Here is a 15,178-nt window from a genome sequence, read left to right as displayed (position 1 = left end):
TCTGGGTCACTGAGCAATAAAAGTTTCAAATTCTATCAGAGCACCTGGTAGAGGGAGGAGCTGAGGCACTGCCAGCTCCCAGCCTGGCTCTGCTGCCCTGGGAGCCCTGCTTAAGGATAAATGGATCTGCTGGCTCCTTTCCCTTCTCCCTCTGCTAAATAACACCATTCCAAAGCACTGGCTGATGGCAGCATGCAGCCACTGAGAATTGCCCCTGAGTCTGCTGTCCCATGGAAAACCCCAGTGCTGAGCTCAGCTGAAGAGCTGCAGCTGCTGGTTACAACACTCACATGCAAATGGAAGTACAAAACACCCACAAGGTAAACAGCACCACATTGAAGCATGCAAAAAATGCATTACAGCAGCTCTACTTCCTATTTCCTTTTCCTTACAGCTCTGAAAATAACCAAGTTTCAAAGGTCAGGGGGCTTTTTGGGACAGTTGCTTGTAATCTCACCGCTGTGGGAGTGGCAGGGGACTCAGGAGCCACGTCCCAAAGACACACCATTTCCACAGGATCATCATTTAGGTTGGAAAAGCCCTCTGAGATCTGTGGCCAGAGCCCTGCAGATAGCATGGTGTAAATATCTTACTCTAGCTTGTAGTCATATAAGAGGGAAATGTTTTGTGGGAAGGACAATAAATGTCCATTTGAAGACAAAATGCAATAGGAACATCAAAGATTAATTTAAAATAGCTCAAGCATGTCTTGGTCCACGGCTCAGGAATCCCTGGCCAGCCACTGGTGAGAGGGCTTGGAGCTGGTGAAAGAGGCAATGTTAGGAAACGGGAACTGAAGCAACATCTACTGATGGGAAAAGGGAAGTGGCTGGGATATTTCTCAGCTGGTTTCACATCCAGGCACCTCCTTTCATGCACCATCACTCCTGCTTTGTAAGGAGTGGAAAAGGGAAAGGTCAGGGCCAGACCCCAGACTGCCCAGGATGTCAGAAACCAACTGCACAGGGACTGACTCGTGGGGCACTTCTTACTGAGGAGATCCTTTCCCTCTTGTGGCCTTACTTTAGAATAGCCAAGTACATGGGAGGGTTTGTGTTCCTGCTTTCTTATATTTACATATAAACAACCCACTTCAGTACTTACCAGCACCACCACAGCCAGGAGGTGACAGCCCCAGCTGTACCCAGAGACCCTGGGCTTGGTTTAATTTCTGACAACTCTGCCCAGCAGGGACTCCCCACTTCTTTCTGCTGGAACTTGCAATGAAGTACATTATTTAAAGATGTGTTTGGAGAGGCTGTTTTATTGCAAGCGTTCCCTCAGTACCAATTTGTGACTCATATTTCCCCCAATCAGCTGCTTCATAGAATGGTTTGGGTTGGAAGGGACCTTGAAGACCCTCCAGTTCCAACCCCCCACCATGGGCAGGGACACCTTCCATTAGACCAGGCTGCTGAGAGCCCATCCAGCCTGGCCCTGAACGCTTCCAAGTCTCCCACTGAAGGTCTCCCACCACTGGAGCACGGGGAGCTGGGAGTCCTGTGCACAGTACCTGGGGCTTCCACCCAGAGCACCTTCCATCGGAGGGAAACCTGGATGCAGAACTTCCAGTGCAAAGCAGCACGTGTAGAAGTGCAGGGCCATGCAGGTGAATGCCAGCAGGACACAGGGGGTGCCCCCACCCAGGGGGTGCGGCTGCCTGGGCAGGCAGCACTGCAGGGACGGCCGAGCGGGACCCCAGCACAGGGCTTTGGTGTCAGTCCCACCTCAGGACACACACAGGGATGATGCAATCTACCACAGGCTCATCTGTCACCATCTTTTATCAGAGTGATTTAGAAACAGCAGCAGAGTCTGGCAAGAGGCGGTGTGATGACTGAACTTACCCTCACCTCGAGGCAGCCTGGGAAATACTGACCACAAACTTGCAGTGAACACATCCACAGCCACAGTTTTTTTCTTTTTTTTCTCTCTCTTTTTTTTTTTTCCCCCTTTGATTTTTTGTGGGTTTTGGTGCGGGTTTTTTTTGGATTTTTTTTTTTTTTTTAAGCTCATCAGCTATGGTACTTGGATTCAGGACTAAATCAAACATCTTTATTTCACTTTTCCCTGTGGTGTCCCTTTGTCACCTCAGACACACAAGTGAGGGCTCTCCCACGGCCATTGCCCACCACGGCTGGAGATGCTGGGTGTGCAGACCAGCAGCTGCTGCTCCAGGAGAACCACATCTCTGCTTCCAAGAGAGGAGATTTCCCAGCCTTGCCTTCATCCCAAGCCTCTTCTGACTATAAACCGTGTATCAGGGGCTGTAAAGAAAGGGACAATGTTAATATATTGAATACCACTGGATTTCTAGATCAGCTTATAGAAAGTATCCCTTCTTCACCAAAGTGTATTCATTTCTTCACAAGGTGAGTCATCCTCCCTGCAAGTGTGTATATATATTTTAGCACACTGGCTTCAAGGCAGCTGCCAGCACGTTACCTGTGATATATTTTATGTTCTGCCACTGACATGTCTGCCTACACCCTCCCATCTCACAGCCTAATTCTGACTACTTCAGAATTTTCCTGTTTCATAAGTTATTTACCTTACACAAAGGTAAGTTATTTGTCCATACACAGTGTTTAGAGATGAAAGCCAACACGCCTGTCATGGACAGCACAGCCTTCAAGACCTGGAGCTGCATCCCCTGCAGAAGTGGCTGATGGCAGCAAACGGACTTGCCTCAGCCACAAGGCAAACAAAGTATATACTGTAATGTCTTTAGAATTATTATTTTTTGCTGGTTGAAGCAGTTCCTTTGTCAGTAATAACAAAAAAAAGAAGGTTGGAAATAGCTGATGTAAACTGCAGGACAAGCTCTTGCAGGAGCTTGATCACTTCCCAGGCAGTCACGCTCCGCTGGGACTGACTCCTGTCACCCTGGGAACAGCTGCACTCCTATCCTGGATTTACATCCAGACCACGTTCAGGATGACTTGCCCTGCTCATCAGCAGTGGCTGGTGACAGCCCTACTTGCTTATGTACCTACTGGACAGTCATAAAATGGCATTGCTCTCATGGCTTCTGTCACCTGCACCTCGAACCCCCCAGCGCTGGTGCCTGGCGATGAAGAGCAGATGAACATGCAGGAATCACTCAATTACATCATGAAACAAGATGAAATCAAACGCTTGAGCGTGCAGAGCATAGTTTGTCTCAAATAACTAAAACAAACGTTGAAATAGGAGATGTTTGGAACTTTCTCATCTCAGTGTTTTTGTCTCAGAAAATATGACTTAGATCAAAAGGGAATTTCCCACAAGTACATTTGAATTTTGCTAAAATCACCCCATATAAATATAAAATAATAATAAAATGTTTCAGTTGTGATTGTTAAGAAAAAAATAAAATCAGCAACACAAAGAACCACTGCCTTGCTGAAATGAGAGGATATATTTAATTTTTGCTCAGCCTGACCATGACTTATGTCCTATTTGAGCCACCACCAAGCCACAAACTTTCTATGTAATTTTTGCACTTCCTGATTCCACTTCTGTGGCCAGTCCTTACCCAGACTACACTGCTCATAACACCATTTAAGCTTCAATTAAATCTTGGAGCTGCCCCCTGGACGTTCGTGACCGCTGGTGAGACCGTTCCCAGGGGATGCACCCCTGACTCCTGAGGCCCTGCTGAGGTTTTAGTATTAAGGAGCACCATGGTGTGTGACTGCTCCCCGAGGGGGGCTCAGTGGAGACCCTTCTTATGCTGTATTTGGAACATCTGGGTTTTCAGCTTTGTACCTGACAATTCTTTTCTCTCCATCAGGGCCCAGCAGCACAATCACGAGGCAAGAAAAAGAGACCAACAGTGACATAACACCACTAATATTAACAAGTTGAGTCACAGTCATTATGTCAAAATTTCCTGTGTTTGATTGTTTGATTTGCTTACAGTGTTAGTTTTTTTTTAAGTGGATGCAAACACCTTTAGAGCCCATCTAAAGACAAGCCAGCAAAGGCAAGTCAACCTCCAAACGCAAGCTGACCTTCAAACATGCAGGATATTAAATAGGTGAATTCCTCAAGGCAGACTGAGCCCTCACCACGAGCTGTGGCATCATGTTCCTCCTGCCCCCCAGCTCCTCCCAGTGCAGCAGCAGCCACAGTCCTCTGAAGTTTTTCTCACCACCAGCCCGGTTTTCGAAGCTATTTCTGGCAGCGCGGCTGAGCAGCCGCCAAGTTCTCAACCTCTCTGCGTGATCTTTTAGAACTTCCTCCAACTAGGTTTTGTTTTTTTTTTTTTCTTCCATCCTGGGCTCAACATTTTTGCTCTTCCCAGGTCAAGGAGAAGGCATCTCAGCTTGGCATCGTTCCTATCTGCCTGGCCCAGTCACAGCAGTTCTTACGCTCAGCGCCAGCTCCCGGGCGGCTGGAGCAGAGGGGAGGAGGGGACACGACTTATTTACTAAGAGCTCACCCAAAACTCTTTCTGTAGAGCAAATCCAGCCCCTTCAGGGCGAAAAGGACAAGGATTGTCACTGTGGGGTGTTAGTGCCAGGCACCGTGAGCAGACACACCCTGCCAACAGCCTGCCAACAGCCTGCCAAGCACAGAGCCCTGCTCAGCCACAGCACATCCCCAGTGAGAACCCATGGCACACAGGGCCATGCCAGAGGCTGGGGTGCACATCAAGAGAGGGCAGATATCACACTGTCCATGGTGGTGTCGGAGACGAGGACTGACCTGACTGACCTCTGTCACCCACTCCTGTACACTCCTGAAGCCCCAGGGGAGCAGCAGGAGGTGCCAGTGCTGCTGGGACAACCTGTGCCAGTGCCTCACCACCCTCCCAGGGAAGAATACTCGGTCCCATTATGGAATTTTGGCCCTGAGCTGCTGGGCCAGGCTCAGCTGCAGCCCGGGCAGGGCAGGGCTGCAGGAGGCAGCGGGCACAGCCAGCAGTGAGGAACAGCTCAGTCATCCTCACACAGCAGTGATAAACTGCTGAATCATGCTTTCAGTTTCTTCTGCTTCCAGCAAAAAGGCAACTGTGGAGAAATCACGTGATGCCATGCTCTCCCAGGAAAATCCCACGTGGATTTGCATCATTTGGAGTAAAACTCATCCTTCTCCCTTATTACCTGATTACCTTAAAATGTGCCTCCTCTTCTGTGCTCAGTATCAGCTCCTGCTAGAAATTTCCAGCAACTCCCAGCAGTCTCCAATTAGTTGCCACTTCTGCAGGCAGGACATGATGGGCAACAGCCTGTTCCTTGTCTGTCTGCATGCCCAAAACCTTCCCATTTTTTCCCCACGTGACAAACCATTTCTTTTCAACTCTCTGAGAGTTTCCGTAGGAATAATGCTTCATCTCAGGAACACCTGTTCTGTTATCCCTTCATCGAGCCTTGATTCATTCTGGCAGTTAAATTTAAACAACAAAGCCAAGCCAAGAGCACAGAAAAACCTTGACTGGCTGACTATCTACCTAAGAAACTCTGATAATTTCATTCACCTTAATCATCTGAATCAACAGTATAGAGAAGGTCATCAGGGAAACTGCTCAACATCAACGGGAAGCACAAACATGCTGAAGGGAGATTAAGATCAGGAAACGCGCCACTATTGTCCTTTCCTCTCTGTCCTGTACTTCCACCACCCCTAAATCAGGAATCCTGCCATCCTTCCTAGCCTACAGATGCATACTAAACACTTTGTTATGATTATGGAGAGGTTCAGGTGGAAAGGGCTGAAGATGTGAAGCCACAGAAGGCTGGGGGTGGTTCAGGAGAGCAGGAACCCTGGAAGTGCTGAGGCTCAGTGGGCTGCAGATTCCTCTGCAGGCAATCCTGGGTGCAAAATAAGCACCAAACCAGGTGAGGGAAGTGCTCTGGAAACAAATGAGAAAGGCAAAGAGCTACAGCCAAGTGTCTCAGAAGGTGTCCCAGACAAATATTGCCTTTCTAATTTATTGTGTTGCGTGGGTTGCTTGAGATCCATAAAGGAAGGCTTTATTTCCCCTTCACTGCCTAGAAGTCAGAATTACTTGGATCATTTGTTCCTCGAGCTGGAGTTTGGGACAGGAAAAGTTGCTCCCCATGGCAGTGGGAAGGGTTATTACAGGGTTATAATAGTAAGACTAAATTAAAGCTAAATTATAAGTCTAGGAAATATTGGCTGTAACACAACTGCAAACCCAAAGTGCTAGCTGGATTTCTTAAATAATCATAATTAAATCAACTAAATATCCAATAGCAACTTATTATGCTGTAGAGCAGGATTAATTTAGCAGGATGGTTCAAATTTTTATGAGTGCATTTTATAGTACCTGGATATCAGAGTCCAGCAGCCAAAATTATGATTGCTATTAGGCTGCAATTAATTGGGTAGGAAGCACTCTGCCCACTTCATTGTGTACGCACAAGAACAAGACACAACTTTCCTGCCAACCTGCCTTTTTTTTTAGCTGAAACCTGAGTTTTTGATGAAGCAGTTTCCTTGCAGCCATTATTTGCACTCCAGGGAAGTTCCCTGGGTGATGTTTTTCACGTTCAGTGGGTTAAGTGCTGCTGCAGCTTTCTGTGACAGAAGCAAACCCCTTTAGTTCTGCCAGTTTTCTGGCACTCGGGAACACGCTCGTACCTGGCTTTGGGCTGAGCTGTTCCTTTCCCCTGAACGTGCCAAAACAGCCCTCACCAGCCTGTTTGCCACTCAGCTCTGCACGTCTCTGCTGCTTCACTCCAATTTACAGGAAGCAATATTTTACATCCTGCTGACTCAAGGCCCTCACAGCACACCGTAAGTCCTTATTTATGGTGCGGCAACCCTTTACCTGGCTGCCCTCCCCTGCAGATCTAAACACTCCTCAACAGCTCCTTGGACACTCCTCAGCACAGTTATCGTGATTGCCAGGGTTGGGTTTGTTCCTTCAAACCACAGGATTTATTCCCAGAGTGTCTCATTCCTGTTTAATTCAGCCTCTGTGGCCAGGACCTGCAGTGACAGGGAGGGGCTCTGCTGACCCGCTGGGGTAAAGGCACACACAAGGATCTCCAGCTCCCTGCATGCACTGAGTCATTTCTCAGTCCCCTGTTACCAGGTTTGCCAAGTTGCACTGAAGCCAAGATAACAGCAATAACAACCAGATCACGGGAGCAGGAATCGATGACCCAGCAGTGGTAACCTCATCTGCCTCCTGCCAGCCCTCTGTGCTGTTATCGTCATCAGAGAGTCATAAACACAGACTGATTTGGGTTGGAGGGGACCTCAAAGCTCATCCAATTGCACCCCCTGCCATGGGCAGAGAGACCTTCCTCTAGCCCAGGCTGCTCCAACCTGGCCTTGGACACTTCAGGGATGGGGCAGCCACAGCTTCTCTGGGCAACCTGTGCCAGTGCCCCCCACCCTCCCAGGGAAGAATTTCTTCTCAGTGTCCAATCCAACCCTCTCCTCTCTCAGTTTGAAGCCATTCCCCCTCGTCCTGTCACTACGTGCCCTTGGCAAGAGACCCTTTCAACTTTTACATTTGCTGATCAACTCCAAACCAGCATTAAAGGCAACACAGAATACTGCTACCTTTTTTTTTCCTTTGTGTTCTAACTTCCTTAGCAGGGTGTGTCCTCCAAGATCATAACACCAACAAAGGAAAGTTTCTGCTCGCAGGGGCTGTGTCCTCAGGGCTGTCTGTGCACTGCACTGCAACCCCTTCTTAGAAACGCCACTGCCAGGAGGAAACCAGACACGGTCACAAAGAGGCGTCCAAAGCAAACATGTCAACATTACAAGCCCTAACAAACAAAAAACTCACTTGGAAGCTATGATCCTTCCTGCTCAGCCATAATATAGTCACGTTCTTGGGCTCACTCAGCTTCACCAGGCTCAGAAGAGCCCAGGAGTCCCAGTGCAGCTGCCACAGTGGACATGGACGCCCCAGGCCACCCAGTGCCCTCCAGTGGAGAGCAGGGCACAGGGAGAAGGGGGACAAGCTACCCCTGCCTTGACAGGAAAGGAGACCCAGGACCAGGACTACAGCCCCGAGTGTGCAGCCAGCAGCAGCTACAGATACAACTCCCAGTCCAACAGCTTATTAATACTCCACCTGTACGACTTACATAGAAAAGTAGTCTTAGCCACCAGGGATTTTTTTTCCCCCATCATGTTTCCAAGGCAAGAGAACAGCCATTATCAAGCAGGTTTGCTGACTACAACAGAGGAAAATCCTATCACTGAACCCTCATACCATCTATTTTGTCTCTGGCTCCATGTAAACTCTTAGTTCTAAACAAAGGAGAACAGACAGAATAAATTACAGAAGAAGATGTGCTTCAACAAACAGATCTATTTCTTTTTTCCTGAAACTGTCTTGATTCTGTTTATACTGGCTGGAAAACAGCATCCTCTGTTCTCCTCGAACGACAAACAAACCCCAGGCTAATGATGAGATTCCCATATCAAGGTCACGGGCCTGGTTTTGCTGTAGCATTCACTGAGTGCTGTACTCAGGGCAGACTCCAAACCTCATTTCAAATGGGCTAAGTATCAACAATTAAAATAATTTGCTGAACAGGAGAAAAAGCACTTAGGGAACGTTTTTCTCTCAAAAGGAAAGAGGAGAGCTGGAAAGCTTGTGGGTTGTCTCGCTGTGCGTGCCGGGGAAGCCGCAGTGCGAGCTGTGCTGCAGTGGCAAAGCTCCTCTCCACGGGGTGAGACCAGGACTTTGCTCCATCTCCTGCGGGCTACACCCAAGCAGGAAGGAGGGTAGTTCAAAGGGAGGAGGGGTGGCTCACCGCTCAAACCAGTCTGCAAAACCAGAAGTGATTTCCCAGCTGAGGAGCTGACCGGGGGTGTCAGTGCCCCCAACAGCAGCTGTGGCTCTGCCCTGGGGATGCAGGCAGGGCCTGACAACCCCTTTGTTCCCTGGATCCAACCTAAACCTCCCCTGCTACACCTTGAGGCCATTTCCTTCCATCCTACTGCTTGTTCCCTGGGAGAAGAGACTGTCTCCAGCAGTCCCCAACCTCCTGTCAGGTCACTACAGAAAGCAAGAAGGTTCCCTGTGAGCCTCCTTTTCCCCAGGCTGAGCATCACCAGATCCCTCAGCCTCTTGTCATCAGACTTGAGCTCCAGACCCTTCCTTCTCTGGACATGCTCCAGCACCTTAAAGTTGTTCTTGCCATGCTGGGCCCAAAACTGAACCCAGGGTTTGGGGTGTGACCTCATCAGTGCCCAGCACAGGGTGAGGTCACTGCCCTGCTCTCTGCACAGCAGGAGCTGGGGTTATTTGCACTGGATTTTTGATATAAATTAAAGGTCTGGTGGAGCCAGCTCTTCCAAAGCTCCTTCACATGCTGAGGGTCCTCCCATCTTGATGCTTGTTATCACCAGGCTGTCACACACTACACTCTTATTAACCACAACACTTGTCCAGAGGAAGATGATGCAACGGCTGCATGGGAAGTGTCAGCTATTTTGTACAATGCTGTTTATTGTTTCAGAAAAGAGACTCTTGGAATGGAATGGTCACTGCCATGTTTGCTGACCTCCTCAAGAAGGCTTTTGGCTGTGCCTTTTCTTTCCTGTAAGGGAGGGAAAAATATCAGGATGGGAAAACTGGTGCGTGTTAGTGAAGAATTCAAGCAGGACTGTTCCTGACCCAGGCTCCTCCTCAGCACCCACTCTGGTTTCTCCCGGGGGCTGAACTCCAAGGGTTGAGCAGATAAAACAATCGTTTCTCTATCTAATCTCTTCTCAGCTGCATTATCTCAGCACAAACACACAGTTGGTTTCTCCACTGCTCAGTTAAACTCCCTCAGAGGGAGCAGCAGCCACGGCACTGCCTGGTGCAAACAGGGCTGGGGCAGCTGGTCCATCCTCCGCTGGCATTGCTGGCAGACATGGCACTGCTTTCCCAGGAAAGGAACTTGGACCCATGCAAATAACTCACTCGGAATTAAAGAGCGTGCCTGCTTGCTCTTCTGCAGCTTGGAGTTATCCTTCCCTCATAAGCGACATAGAACCAGCTCAGCTTCACCAGCTCCAGCCATGTCCACCATCACTGACCTCATGCCATGACCACACTACCTCACATCAACAAAGAAAGGACTGCAGTGGGATTTGGGCTACAGAGGACAAACATTCCTGCAGCATCTCCCGGGCTCCGTCCAGACAGGCAAGGATGGTGACAGTCTAATAATTAGGGCACATTGACACCGTGTTAAAACCAATTTCACGCTTTCAGAAAGGCCAGTTCAGTGCTTCCCATCAGGGGTGTCACTGTCTAAATAACGATGTGTGGGTAATTAGCAGGTAATTAGCAGGCTGTAATTACTGGCAGGACCATGCAGCCTGTCCCTCAGCATCAGGGCTCAGCAGGACTGGGGGAAGCCCAGGGCCTGTGCATCTTTAATTCCCAAGGCTCGCAGCCCACACTCCCCAGGAAGGAGCCTGCAGGACCTGGAGGTCCCCACGTTCCAGTAATCCTGCAGGTAAATGCTTTAGGTGGCCACAATAAAACTAAAGCTTTTCAACAGGTGGTGTGGGAAACCCAGACAAAAGAAGGCAGAAGCTCAAAGTTTGTCACCTCCAAATCTCCCCGTTCTGCACCTTCCACCATCAGATGGTGCAAAGGCAAAGAGCTGTTTCATCTGTGGAGCCATGAGCAGACAAAGCTGCTGAGCCACGTCCAGGGGCCAGCAGCCACCTCTGATTCACCCAACGCTGTGCTAGGAGAACATGGTATTTAAGAGGATTCCTTTCCTGTAACACACTGGGAGAACTGGTTTTGCAGCCCTTGGTCACACTAATTTGCTGATGACAAACAAGGTGCTTGTCAGGGAAAGCCAGTAAGTGGGCTTTATTCAGCTTAATCGTTGTGTTAATTGCAGGAGATGAGCGCTATTTACGTTGTATAACTACTATACAATCTCCTTAAGTAGGGTTCACTGAAAACAAGAGCTTCTCACCCATGAAACCACCTTTTCTTCAACAGCAGGTGAGAGTCCCTTCCAACAGCTGGCAGAGGTAAAGAGAGGAGAAGCTGCCCCGAGGCTCTTCACCACAACCACTAAGGCCAATAAAGTCTCTCAAGGAGTTCCCTTTTCTCCAGGGACAAGGTCTCAGCTGGGAGAGGCTTATTTGAGCAGAATAAGTGTGCTAAAGCCAATGCAAAGGCTCTATGAGGCAAAGGGGACTGTCTCAACTGCCCCTCAGGTGAGGACACCCCACATTTCCTTTGCCTGTTTCTTCAATCAAATCCTCCTGCAGTTTCTCAGCAGACCCAGTCCACTTCTGCTCTCCTGCAGGCCCCTCTTCTGCATCTCCCCCCTACAAAGAAGCCCTTCCAGGTTCCTGCTGTTCCCCAGAGCTCAGCCTGCATTTGGTGTCCAGCCATTTCCCCGCAATGCCCCAAGCCCCCCTGGGCTGAAGAGCGTGGAGTGTTTAACCAATGTGACTGATTTGGTATTTTGGAGCTGCTGAGGCTGAGCTGGCTCCAGGACAGGGCTGTTCTGGCACATGTCCACGGCTGCTCTGAACAGATAAGTGTGGCTGCCACAGCAGCTCGAGATGGGACAGGAAGGGTGGGATGGCTGTCAGAGAGAGAACAAGCCACGACAAACACGAGCCAGGAGGCTGAAACTCCTGATGAACCAGAGCCACTGACAAGGGACCACAGACCTTTGGGGGCACAAGGGAAAGAAAGCCCCCCAGAGCTGCCTGTTATGAGTCCCAAAGTGGCAGCAGGGGGGTTGGGCCCCAAGGGTAAGCAAGTCCTTGTGGGCCCAAGCTTGGCAAGGGTTTAGGGAGGATGGCACAGACTCCCTTGTGCCTGTCAGACAGCACAGCTATTGTGTAGAGCAGATATTGGGTTGAAATAGAAACACTCTGTCGAGGAAGAGGGACAACTGCCAGCTGGTGAGAGAAAAGGAGGTGAGCAAAACAAAGTGTAGTCAAGGGCAAGGGGCTGGCAGCAAACCACATTCTCATCCATGCACTCAAAGCAAAGCTCTGGCACAGGATTTTGATCTCAGAATGGCAAAACAAAGCTCAGTGCATTAAATTCTTCCTGACAGGACCAGCAGATCTCTACCCTCAACCTCAGATGCTCCTCCAAGACCTCTTAGAGCTGTTGCTCCTTTCCCAGGGCTCCTCAGGATCTGGAAGCTCTTCAGAGTGCCTAAATCCCCCTCAAGCAGCAAATGTTTGGCACTCTGAGCTGAGTCCCTCCCTCTTACCCCTCCAGATGCAGATGATGTGGAGGCTGCCCTGAGGTGTCAGGTGATGGCAGGGGTCTCCAGGCTCTGACAGTGTGTGACTGTGGGGCCTCCTCGGCTGCACCTTGAGCATCTTCTCTGAACCTCCCTGACATCTCCCCATGCTCCTGCTCCACAGGCTCCATATCCTCACCCCTGCCCCAGGCTCTCAGAGACTCCTTCCCATGGCACTGCTAATCACACTGGGGGATGGAGGGAGGCAGCAGAGGAGCGTGCATGGCCCCTGCTCCACATCCCCTTGAGCAGTGCTGATGTGCCCCTGGCTGGCTCTGGTTCCTGCAGACAGCTGACTGTGCTCACCCTCAGGGCAGTGCAAGGGCAGCATCACAGTGGTGGTCACTCCTGTCTTGTCCTGAGTGGACATTCCCCACTGGCACAGCCAGGAGGGATGGCAGCACAGGGGCTGGGCCAGCAGGGAGCCCCTGCAGCCACCAGCACTTGTAGAGACACTGCAGAGTAAGGCAATCCAGGATGGAGCTCTGCAAGGGATGCAACAATCCCTGCTGCCAGCCAGGACTCCTCCCAGCCTGCCAGGAGCTGCTCTGGGGCAGCTCCTCCTGCCAGCAGCCAGGGCCACCCGCAGGTCCCATGGGTGCCACTGCCCTCTGCAGTCCCCAGAGGAACACACAGCTCACCTCCACACAGGGTGTCCCTTCTGTCCTCTCCTTCCAACCTCTGCTCCAGGGGGCTTCCCTACGAAATTCCAGTCCAGGAGATGAGTCATCCAAGGAAAAGCATTGTCGTCCCACACCAATCCCTCCTCCTGTGTCCTTCTGTGACCTCCCACCTCTCAGCAGCCCCGAGAGGGCAGCCAAAGGTGTCCTGCACACCTGAGAGCTGTGCCCACCTGCTGCCTTCAGGCATGCAGTTTGGGACACACCTGGCTCTGCACAAACATCTCGGGCTAAACAGGCTCCTTGAAGCTGATTTAAAGTCAGTGGAGCACAACACACTGGGCTTGAGCTGAACTGATGTCCAGGCAGTCGAGGTGGGGAGGCAGAGGGCAGCACTGGGAGGGGACAGCTGAGGGCAGCAGCTTCAGCAGCTCACAGAAACATCCTTGAAGCTTTCTAGACTGCTGAGACATGGCTGGGTTAGGATCTGGGCAGGGCAGAGGGCAGGCAGTGACAGCCCAGAGCGAGCCAGCACTTCTGCAGCCACCCATGGAGATGCATCGCTCCAGAGGCAGAGCCTGAGAGCTGTCAGGACACAGCCAGAGCCCCTGCTCCTCCCCAGCCTGCAGGGAGAGCCCAGGAGAGGTCCCCAAGGATTCAGCATGTACCAGAGCTACAACGAGTCCTTGACTTGAGATACAACAGGAAGAAATTAAGTTTATAGTTTATTACAGTTTGTGCAAATCAGCTTATACTTGGACAACAGATCTCACAAAATCCCTTCTCCCTTCCCAGATATAAATTCCTTGCTGAAGCTGAGAGGGCAGTGCTGCTCCAAGGAAAGGTCACCAGAACTATGGCCACCTGAGAGCCAAGGGTCAGTCCTTGCCTCCCTCTTGGCTGGAAGAAAATAAATGAGTACAGAAAGGAAAGCCAGGCTGAGGCTGACATCCAGGACATCCTGACATTTTCAGCTCAAACAACTGAAGTCGGCAGAATTATAAGCAACTGGAAACTCAAAGACAGGAACTTGCAGTGGGATAAGCTGAACAATCAGAGTACTGGGTAGCAGCCAGAGACCTGCAGTTGAGGGAGCACACACACCAAAGAGCCCCCCAGACAGAATCACAGAGCCATTGAATGATTTGGGTTGGAAAGGACCTTAAAGCTCATCCAGTCCCACTCCCTGCCATGGGCAGGGCCACCTTCCACCAGCCCAGGGTGCTCCAAGCCCCGTCCAGCCTGGCCTTGGACATTCCAGGGATGGGGCAGCCACAGCTTCTCTGGGCAACCTGTGCCAGTGCTTTAGTACCTCTAAGCCATGATTCTATGTGAAGATCAGACTTGCAGAGGCTTCAACAGGAGCTCGCAACACCCGGCTGAGGGTGCAGGACCCGGGATGGGGGAGGAGGGAGTTGTACCCCGGCTCACCCCGGACGGGCGGGGACCGCTCCCGACCGCACCTGCCCTCGGAGGGGAAGGAGGAGAAGGAGGGGAGCGCCAAGGGAGCGGGGAGGGACCCGGCGGAGCTGCTGCTCCATCCCCGCTGCCAGACCCGCCGGCCCCGGCCCCCACCCACCGACCCCCTTCCCGGGGCATCCCGGCCCGGCCCGGCCCCTCTGTCCCAGTGTCCCCCTTACCTCCCCCAGCCCGCTCCGGCCGCGGCCCCGCTCCGTGTGACAGCGCCCGGCGCTTTCGCTTTCCCTTTCCCGGGGAAGGAGGGGCGGCCCTGCTCCCGGCCGGCCCCGGGGAAGGGGCTGGGGGAGCCGGGGCGGGGGAGCCCGGGGGGACCGGCCCGGGGCGGGGGGAGCCGGGGCAGAGCCGCCTGCCCAGCCCGCAGCGGGTGCATCCCCGGGCCGGAGGGATGCTGCCCTCACCTGCAGGACAGGTGCAGAGGAGCTTCAGCGGCACCCGCAGCACCGCAGGGCTCTGACAGGCGTGCAGATTTGCTACCGGGGCTCTTGGTTCACTGCTGGGCTTGGCAGTGCCGGGCTAGCGGCTGGACGCGATGATTTCAGAGGGCATGTCCCACCTGAAGGATTCTGTGTAGCACCCCGTAGCTCCCACGCGGTGATTTGTCTCTTCAAGTGGAAGCGCTTGGGATAATGGGAGGGACTTTCCTCGTGGGAAAGCAGTCCGGTAACAGGAGAGCTCTCTCGGAGCCAACCCAACTGTGAGCAGCAGCTCCATGGACGCTGATGGCTTGAATAAAGCTATTGGAGCACCAAGAGTTCTGATGGCCAAGGACATTTAATGAATAAATCAAAAGGAAATTAACTTGGTCCACCCCAGGGGAAAAGAACCCTCCAGATGGTCACAATTAAGATGCTTCAGATATTCTGGCTC

The 15,178-nt window shown here is 51.5% G+C and overlaps 1 long non-coding RNA gene across 1 annotated transcript; it reads right to left on the bottom strand.

Moving 5' to 3' along the window:
* Positions 1-2,041: 2,041 nt before the first annotated feature.
* LOC126638301 (uncharacterized) lies at positions 2,042-14,514 on the bottom strand. Its single transcript, XR_007628580.1, has 2 exons — positions 14,473-14,514; positions 2,042-2,267 (listed from the first exon to the last, which is right to left on the bottom strand). It is a non-coding gene; the product is annotated as an uncharacterized LOC126638301 (long non-coding RNA).
* Between the last annotated feature and the right edge of the window lie 664 nt (positions 14,515-15,178).

Source organism: Myiozetetes cayanensis, unplaced genomic scaffold (genome assembly GCF_022539395.1).
Source record: "Myiozetetes cayanensis isolate MyiCay16 unplaced genomic scaffold, myiCay2020 scf17, whole genome shotgun sequence".
In the NCBI taxonomy this organism is placed as follows: domain Eukaryota; kingdom Metazoa; phylum Chordata; class Aves; order Passeriformes; family Tyrannidae; genus Myiozetetes; species Myiozetetes cayanensis.
Note: the sequence above shows the minus strand (reverse complement) of the source record. Positions and strands in the feature narration are given on the sequence as shown.